Below are 10,187 nucleotides of genomic sequence, written 5' to 3'. Positions count from 1 at the left end.
TGTCTGTCTGTCTGTCTGTCTGTCTATCTCTCTGTCTGTCTGTCTCTCTGTCTGTCGATCTATCTATCTATCCATCCATCGTCCGTCTGTCCGTCCGTCTATCTATCTATCTAGCTGCCTATTTGTCTGTCTGTCTGTCTCATAACCTGTATGACTTTACTCTGTACAAGAAAATAAGAAACTAAAATCTCTGAACTGCTATTTTCATATGGAAGTGAATGAATGATAATACAATTAAAGTAATGAATAAAAAATTATATATATATATATATATATAAAGAGGTTACATCGTGTTTTCTGTTCCCTGTGTTTTGGATTACCTTTTGTCTAGTTTTTGTTCTGTTCTGATTCTTTGTTACTTTAATAAACTACTGCATTTGGATCTACCTTGTTTTCTCCTGGCATTCCGTGACAGTAAGACTTTATTCTGTGTAACTAATTTAGCCAGAATTTTAATTTATTACAATATCACCACTATATAGTTTATCATATTAAATATAAATAAATATTCCTAAAATTATTTATATAAATTAATATGTAAAAAAAATAAAAAATTCTAGATAACTTAACGTCTTCTGTGAAGACGAGCTTCTGGCGGTAAAATGACTGTTTTCTACAGGGTTTGATCAGGTCAGACGCTCGTACCCTGTTTGGAGCTGCTGCGGTCCCCGCTGGGCCCCGTGTTGGGCGTGTATTTAGTGTCTCGTGTGGCTGCGCTGTGTCTCGTCCAGTCGAAGTCATCCTTCTTGTCCTGTTAACAGGTAAACATCCATTTTTTTTTACACTTTTCTTAATTTATTTAAATTATAATTTTATATAAATAAATTACATTTTTAAAAAACATTTAACATTTTAAAAAACATTTTTCATATTATTTTCACTCTTTTAACATGTAAACAACGTTTTCCTTATTTTTAAAACATATTTAATTTTTTAACATTTAAAAAAATATTTTTATATTATTTCACTCTTAATTAACATGTAAACACTTGTTTTTCTTATTTTTAAAACATCTTTAATTTTTGTACATTTATTTAAACATTTTTAAAAATATTTTTATATTATTTCACTCTTTTAATTAACATGTAAACAAAAAAAATCTTGTTTTTTAAAACATCTTTCAATTTTTTAACATTTATTTTAACATTTTTAAAAAATATTTTTATATTATTTCACTCTTTTAATTAACATGTAAACAAAAAAAATATTGTTTTTTAAAACATCTTTCAATTTTTTAACATTTATTTTAACATTTTTAAAAAATATTTTTATATTATTTCACTCTTTTAATTAACATGTAAACAAAAAAAATATTGTTTTTTAAAACATCTTTCAATTTTTTAACATTTATTTTAACATTTTTAAAAATATTTTTATATTATTTCACTCTTTTAATGAACATGTAAACAACATTTCTTTCTTATTTTTAAAACATCTTTAAATTTAAAAAAAAAATTGTTTTAACATTTTTACAAATATTTTTATATTATTTCACTGTTTTAATGAACATGTAAACACATTTTTTTCTTAATTATTTAAAAGTTTTTAAACTTGTTCTCAAACATTTATTTTAAACATTTTTCAAACAGTTTTCTAAAGCAGTTTCAGTGATGTGATGTAACGTCATGAAATGCTGAAACGAGCCGCTCGCAGTAAACAAACCACAGCCGGAACACAGAGAAAACACCAGGAGCCGCTGATAAACACAGATCCTTACTCACCGGAACACAGACAAAACACAGGCCAATTACAAGCAAATAGTGAACTACTGAAAAGACCATTTTGTCGGATTAATTGTTTAATTTAATTTAATAATTTAAACAGATACATACATACATACCTATATACATACATATTTATTTTTATTGTTTAATTTAAAAATAATAAATATAATAAGAAATAAACAACTCTAATTACAAAAAATACATGTTGCTAAAAGGCCATTTTTTTTGTCTTATACACTGTTTAATAATAAAAAAGTAATTTCATTTCATTTAATAAATATAATAATGCTGACAAAATACCTAAGTCTTTAAATATAAATATAAATGTTAAATATATATCTAAATATAAATACAAAACTAAATTATGTTCTCAAAAAGCAATTTTTCCTGAATTATCTATATAATTTAAAATAAAAAATATATAAATCTAAGTTTTTAAATATAAAGACAAATCTAAATATAAATACAAATATATATGCTCCTAAAATGCCATTTTTGTGTAATTTGTTTAATTGAAATTAAAATTAATAAATATAATAAAAAATAATCTAAACCTGACTATATAAATCTAAATACAAATTTATTTTCCTAAAATGCTTTTTTTCTGATGTACGGTTTAATTTAATATTAATAAATCTAATTAACTAATTAACTCATAAATCTAAACCTATATCTTTAAATGTAAATGTTTAATATAAGTGTCAATATAAATATAAAAAAAAGTCTTCATAAAATATTTTTTTTTTCAGATTTATTGTTCAGGTGAATTTAATTTAAAATGAAAAACGATAATTTAAAACCATTTATATAAACCCAAGTCTTTAAATATAAATATTTATTATTAATCTAAATCTAAATACAAAAAAAAAAAAAGTTCCTAAAATACCTTTTTTCTGACTTACTGTTTATTTAAATTAATTTAAAAGTAATAAACATAATACAAAAACATAATTCTAAACCCAAGTCTTTAAATATAATTATAAATGTAAATATAAATACAAAAAAAGATTTAATTTAATTTAAAATGAATAAATATAATGAAAAACACGCCGTACAGTGTTATTTTCATTAAACACAATGGATGTGGTGCATCAGCTTAACCTCAAAACAAAGCTAAAGCCGCGTGATTTATGAAATGACTGAAATAACTGATTTTAATGCACTCGATTAAACGCGTTAATCACAAATCACAAGCAAACGAGTTCCTGAGGAATATTGGCCGAGAAACACATCTGGAGAGCTGCTGTTATTATAAAACATCAACAGAAACACGACAACACAATTAACGCACGTGCCACATGTTCATTAATGTCCTGCTGAAGACACGGAGAACGATTCAGAACCTGCGTTAAAAACACTGCAGCATGCTGCATTCACACGCTCAAATGACAAATAACCTTAAACATGATATGCAGATGGAAGGCGTTTATTTTTGATATTATATTTAGATTTACAGTGGGTACGGAAAGTATTCAGACCCCCTTAAATTGTTCACTCTTTGTTATATTGCAGCCATTTGCTAAAATCATTTAAGTTAATTTTTTTTCCTCATTAATGTACAATTCTGTGTTTTTCTGTCAATATGTGGTGCTGTGTGTACATTAATGAGGAAAAAAAATTAACTTAAATGATTTTAGCAAATGGCTGCAATATAACAAAGAGTGAAAAATTTAAGGGGGTCTGAATACTTTCCGTACCCACTGTATATTAAACATGTGTATTTATATTTAAAGACTTAGGTTTAGATATGTGGATTTTATTATATTTGTTCATTTTAAATTATTATTATTTTTTAAACAATATATCAGAAAAAAGGCCTTTTGTGAACAAGTATTTTTTTATAATTTAATTATTAAACAATAACAATTAGACAACAATTAGATCATTTTATTTTTTCTTCGTTTTTTTCATGAATAAAAAAAATATATTTTTTGCTTTTTAGGAACATGTATTTTTTGCATTTATTTTTAGATTTATCTTAAACATTTCTATTAATATTTAAAGACTTAGGCTTGGTTTTTTTTATACTTATGAATTTTAAAAGAAATTATACTGTTTTAATTATTAAACAATAAAATGAGAAAAAAATTGCCTTTTAGGAACATGTACAGTATTTAGATTTATTTTAAACATTTATTTTAATATTTAAAGATTTACATTTCATATTTAAAGACTATATATTTCTTTATTTTAAATGAAATGAAATTACATTACATTTTTAATAATTAAACAATACATCTGAAAAAATACCTTTTATAGGAGCATTTTTTTGTGTATTTAGATTTATTTTAAACATTTATATTTAAAGTCATAGTCATTTTTTTATTACATTTAATAATGTAATCTTTTAATGATTAAACAATAAATCAGAAATTGTCTGGAGTTTCACAGAATCACAATCAGACGATCACTTAATATCGAGAGCTAACGCTTTCAGATGAAGCATCGACACAAACGGTCATGAAGGCCGATTAGCAGACGAGAGGAAGCTTTTGTGTTTTTATGAGCTTTTTAGTGACAAAGATGAGCATTAGAGGATTAAATCCATCGAACTACATTCATCTGAACATTTGTGAACAATCCACATGATAATAAACGTCTGAGAAATTATGTTTACTCTCACGACTGCATTATAAAATCTGTGAAAATCAGCGTTTGAGAATAAAACTGATCTTCCCTAGAATCGATGGCTCTTTTGTCTCGCTATCATTCAGTCCGCCAGTCGAGAATCAGAACATATTGAAACGGCACGTCCTTGTCTGAGACGGAAAATGTGAAAAGTGGTTTGTCTCGTCTCCATTATTTCCAAGGATTGTTTTGCCGCTGAGAGAGAAAAAGACAAAGATCGACAGGTTCCAGATCAGGTCCTTAAGCCTCATAATGCATTCAAAATCTGTGACTGTTTCACATTCTGGGTCCGTTTGGATCGGAAGAGTCGTTACTTTATAAAACAGTCATAACTTCACACCCATATTGTATGTGATCAGCAACTTCTCATTAATGTGAAAATGTGAAAAGTTTTTTTTTTATGTTTTCATGTTATTACTGCATTTACCCAATTTTTGTTAATTAAAATTTTGAGAAATTCGTAGAAATGTTAAATTACTCATGGACGACACCAAAAAAAAAAACTATGATGCAAAATATGTATATAATTTTTTTCCAATATTTATGAGAATTTTAATTTGAATATATCATTGTATGAAATGTATAAGAACATATACAGTTGAGGTCAAAAGTTTACATACACTTTGCAGAATCTGCAAAATGTTAATTATTTTACCAAAATAAGAGGGATCATACAAAATGCATGTTATTTTTTATTTAGTACTGAGCTGTATAAGATATTTCATCACATGAAAGACGTTTAGATATAGTCCACAAGAGAAAGTAATAGCTGAATTCATAAAAATGACCCTGTTCAAAAGTTTACATACTCTTCATTTTTAATACTGTGTTGTTACCTGGATGATTTTTAGTTTAGTGATAGTTGTTCACGAGTCCCTTGTTTGTCCTGGACAGTTAAACTGCCTGCTGTTCTTCAGAAAAATCCTTCAACTCCCACTAATTCTTTGCTTTTCCAGCATCTTTTGTGCATTTGAACCCTTTCCAACAATGACTGCATGATTTTGAGATCCATCTTTTCACACTGAGGGACTCAAACGCAACTATTACAGAAGGTTCAGATGCTCGCTGATGCTGCAGAAGGAAACACGATGCATTACGAGCCGGGGGTGAAAACTGAAGATGTGCACATTTTTCTTATTTTGCTTAAGTATAATTTTTTTTTCATTTAGTACTGCCCTTCAGAAGCTCCAGAAGATACTTAAATGTTTCCCAGAATACAAAATAAGTTCAATTTACCCTGATCTTCAAATTTAATGCATATTAATGCATCGCGTTTCCTTCTGCAGCATTAGTGAGCGTTTGATACCTATGTGGATATATATGTATGTATGTGTGTGTGTGTGTTGTTGTCTCTGTGTACTGGAAGCTTCGGTCACCAGAACAAATTCCTTGTATGTGCAAACCTACTTGGTGATAAAGCTCTTTAAGATTCTGATTCTGATTTAAAACAACATAAATATTACTCTGAATACTCTGAAAAGTGAAGCATAAACTTTCACTTTCAGATTAAAAAGTGATCAGTTTTTCATGCTGTAATGGTTCATCAATAGATGTACATATTCATGTTCATCAACAAAATTCAGTCCAAAAGTGTGAGAGAGATGGGGAAAAGACTAAATATCTTTTACAAAAATTTTTGACAGTATTATAACTCCATAGTTAATTTTACAAAAAGTATTTTTGACTCTAATGGTGCTCCATACATACCCAGATCAAAATGACCTGAACATGAAACCTGTAACATCTCTTAAAAAATAACCGTAAAAATTCTGAAAAAAAAATATTATGTGCACTTTGATGGCCTTAAAGCATCATTTCGCTGCCTTACTAAAAACGATGCTTTTTTTTTTTTTTTAGAAATGTTTATGCATCTCTTCCATGTCCAAACCGAATGCGTTTCTAGGGTTAAATCAGGATTTTCTGTGTCCATCAGTCAGATAATACTTCAAAAAACATCCATTTTCAAGCAGCATTTGATTACGGGCTGCTTTCTGAACTCCAGACCAGACTGATCAGACGTAATGCAGACACCGAGGTCACGTCGATGTCATTCATCTGGTTAAACCAGAGACGAACCGCCCAGCAATATTCCATCAACTTACATGCTGCAATATGTTTAATAGATGAAAGATTAACAGCTAACCTGGATTCAGAGCTTCTCGAGTCGCTGACGAACACAAGCAACACAAACACAAACTGCTCTTCATTAAACCCACAGACAGCAAACAGAGTTTCAGAACTCAACTTTACTGAACGTGACCCTTGATAGCTTTTAATGATTGTTAATGACCTCGGTGAATTCATCCATCATCATTCTTTCATAATAGTTTAGTCAAATACAGAAATGGATTATTTGATTATTAATGGATTAAATGGATTATGATTATTTGATCTTCACCAGCGAGAGTCCGGCTGAATTATTAACAACCGACGACTCATACAACTTTCAAACACTGAACTCTGAGCACTTTTACTACTGTTCCAAAGTTTGGTTTATTTAAAGAAATTAATACTTTCATTCATCAAGGCCGCATTAAATTGATCAAAAGTGACAGTAAAGACATTTATAATGTTAGAAAAGATTTCTATTTAAAATAAATGCTGTTCTTTTGAACTTTCTATTCATCTGTGAATCCTGAAAAATAAAACATATTACGGTTTCCACAAAAAAAATTATAATTTCAACATTGACAATAATCAGAAATGTTTCTTGAGCAGCAAATCAACATATTAGAATGATTTCTGAAGATCATGTGACACTGAAGACTGGAGTAATGATGCTGAAAACACAGCTGCGCATCACAGAAATAAATTACAGTTTAACAGATATTCACATAGAAAACAGCTGTTATAAATTCTAATAATATTTCATAATTTTTACTGTATTTTGTTCAAATCTTGAGCAGCAAATCAGCATATTAGAATGATTTCTGAAGATCATGTGACACTGAAGCCTGGAGTAATGATTATGATATGCTGAAAAAAAAAATGAAGCTTTGCATTACAGGAATAAATTACATTTTTAAATATATTCAAAGAGAATTAAAAATTGTAATAATATTTCAGAATATTACTGCTTTTGCTGTCTTTTCGATCAAATAAATGCAGCCTTGCTGAGCAGAAGAGACTTCTTTCAGAAACATGAATAAATCTTACTGACTGATTTGTTGAAGTTGTAAATAAAAACAGATTATCAAAGTATGTTAACATTAATTTAACAAAGTTTTGTGTTTGATTCAATGTTTCTTTGTAGGGAGCCCCGCACTTGACATGCAAGAAAAAATAAATAAATTGTGCACACGATTTACTAATTTAGTTCATTACTAATTAACAAAATAGTAAATCATGCACACAATTTATAAATCAAGGGAACGAATTAGTAAATCATGCACACAATTTATAAATCAAGGGAACGAAATAGTAAATCATGTGCACAATTTATAAATCAAGGGAACGAATTAGTAAATCGTGCGCATGATTTATAAATCGAGGGTAAGAAATAGTTAATCGTGCACACAATTTATAAATCAAGGGAACGAAATAGTAAATTGTATCGTGTGCACGATTTAGCCTACTATTTTTTTCCTGCATGCCATGTGCTGGGCTCCGTATCTTTGTAATTATTTGTGAAATCTACTAGCAATTTCTGAGTGAAACTGTTTCTGCTCTAAACGTAGTAAAGTAAAGCTGATCTGCAGTAAAGATCTGTGTGACGTACCGCTGTATGTGACGACTCTGGTGGAGGAGTCTCCCTCTCCGAAGCGCGTGATGGGCGTCAGTCGAACCACGTACGCCTCGGGTCGGATGAGCTCCGTCAGGTTATGAGTGATCAGCTCTCCTTTCTGGATATTTCCCTCCACGGGAATCTCCTGCTCCCACCAGCGCTGCTGCCCCGTCTGGAGGAGCGAGAGAGAAACCACTGACACACACACACTGACATAAAATGATCTAAATAAGACAGAAGACATGCAGGAGATCGAGTGAAGTTTGATCATTTAGAGACGTTAGAAATGTGATACGGTAGCTTTATAGGGTTAATAACTACTAATTTATGCGTTAAAACTTCCACAACGCAACTCAGAGGTTGCTCTGAAAATTCAGCTTTGATCACAGCAATAAATTACAGTTTAACAGATATTCACATAGAAAACAGATATTTTAAATTGTAATAATATTTCACAATTCTACTGTATTTTTTATCAAATAAATGCAGCCCTGGTGCATTTTATTAAACATTTAAAAAAATTGATAGCTGAAATAAGTTCACTTTTTTTCTGTTAATGTCTATTATATTTTCAGTGGTTTTAGTTTTAGACGCATTCCATCCACAAACCCACTGTCAGATTCAGATTCAGTGAGAAACATCAGAGTTTTAACAGAATTTGATAGAATCCGGAAGTTTGGTCAGTTTGTTCTGGAAGCGTGACAGCAGACGACAGGAATCCTGCGGTTAGTGGCCACTAACTGCTTTAGTTAACTCACAGGTGGATTGTTTAGTTACTGGTAATGGCTGCAGTATTCACCAGCGGTCCTCGAGTCTCTCACTGACAGGACTGAGAATGAACGGGATCTGAGAGTATTTTAGTGGATTCATTAAACTCCAATTCAGTCAAATTACAGCGTGTGATTTCGGCAGGTTTTCTGATACACCTTATGAGACCTGCTGTAAACAGCTTGGCTAGAATCATTTACGGGACACTTTATTTCTCATGTTTCTAAAGGTCACTGGACCGTCAGAGTTATTATAGTTTACTAAAACTAAAACCATAGGGGGAAAAAAAAAAGCAATTGAAAATGTGAAATGAAAAGAAATAAACATAACACAAAATAAATAATGTTTATTTTAGAAAATAAATATTTCGAAAACAAATAAATTAGAAATAAACAAATTATAAATAAATAAATTATTTAAAAACAAATGCATTAGAAAATAAATAAAATACATAAACTAAAAAATACATTAAGATATAACAAACAATGAGTATATGCTATAGTGCACCCATGGCTATTTCCAACAAACTAAGATGAAGACATGAGTATGAATATTATTAAGAATGCACAAAAACAAAACAAACAAATAAATAAACAAATAAATGCACTACAAAAAATACATTTAATTAAAATAAATAACACACACACACACTCACATGCAATTAACTATTAATGCGCATGCAATATAACAAATTTTTTTTTTTAATCTATAAAATAATAGAATGTACTAGAAGAAAACAATGCAATTAAAATTAAAAATCATAAAATATAAAAATTAAATATACAATTAATTGAAATAATAGATAAAATAAAAATATATATTTTTTGGTAATATGATAAAGACGTGACTAAAGAATGCAAAATGAAATCAAATGAAATAAAATTACTTTTAAATGAAGATAGAAGTAAATTGTCGGAGTTGGAAAAAAATTAATTGAAAAGGACTGATTGAACCGAGACGGAACCAACTCTAATGCTTTTGTTCTTCTAAAATATACACAATCAGATAATGCAATATTTTTAAAGGTGATTATCAATAAGACTTTTTTTTTTTTTACATATTGCTCAGCCCTAATTTACACTCATTAGCCCTCAATCTTGAAAACTCCTCACCTGTCGTATCCCGAGGCGGTACGCCATGATCCGGTCCACGGCATTCGGGTTCATCTGTGTCCACTGCAGCTTGTATCCGTACACACGAGGACGGTTCTGCCACAGCGGGTTATAGGTGTCATAATAAAACTCTGGAGGATACGCTTTCCCTGCATGGAGAACACACACACACACACACACACACACACACAGAGATGCAGACGCACACACAGACACACACACACACACACA

The 10,187-nt window shown here is 29.7% G+C and overlaps 1 pseudogene; it reads right to left on the bottom strand.

Moving 5' to 3' along the window:
• LOC107659788 (MAM domain-containing glycosylphosphatidylinositol anchor protein 2-like) overlaps positions 1 to 10,187 on the bottom strand; it is a 178,093-nt pseudogene that overhangs the window by 11,158 nt on the left and 156,748 nt on the right.

The sequence above is a fragment of the Sinocyclocheilus anshuiensis genome, unplaced genomic scaffold (assembly GCF_001515605.1).
Source record: "Sinocyclocheilus anshuiensis isolate Anshui unplaced genomic scaffold, SAMN03320099.WGS_v1.1 scaffold519, whole genome shotgun sequence".
NCBI classification, from domain to species: Eukaryota; Metazoa; Chordata; class Actinopteri; order Cypriniformes; family Cyprinidae; genus Sinocyclocheilus; species Sinocyclocheilus anshuiensis.
This window is presented reverse-complemented; position numbering and strand designations above follow the sequence as displayed.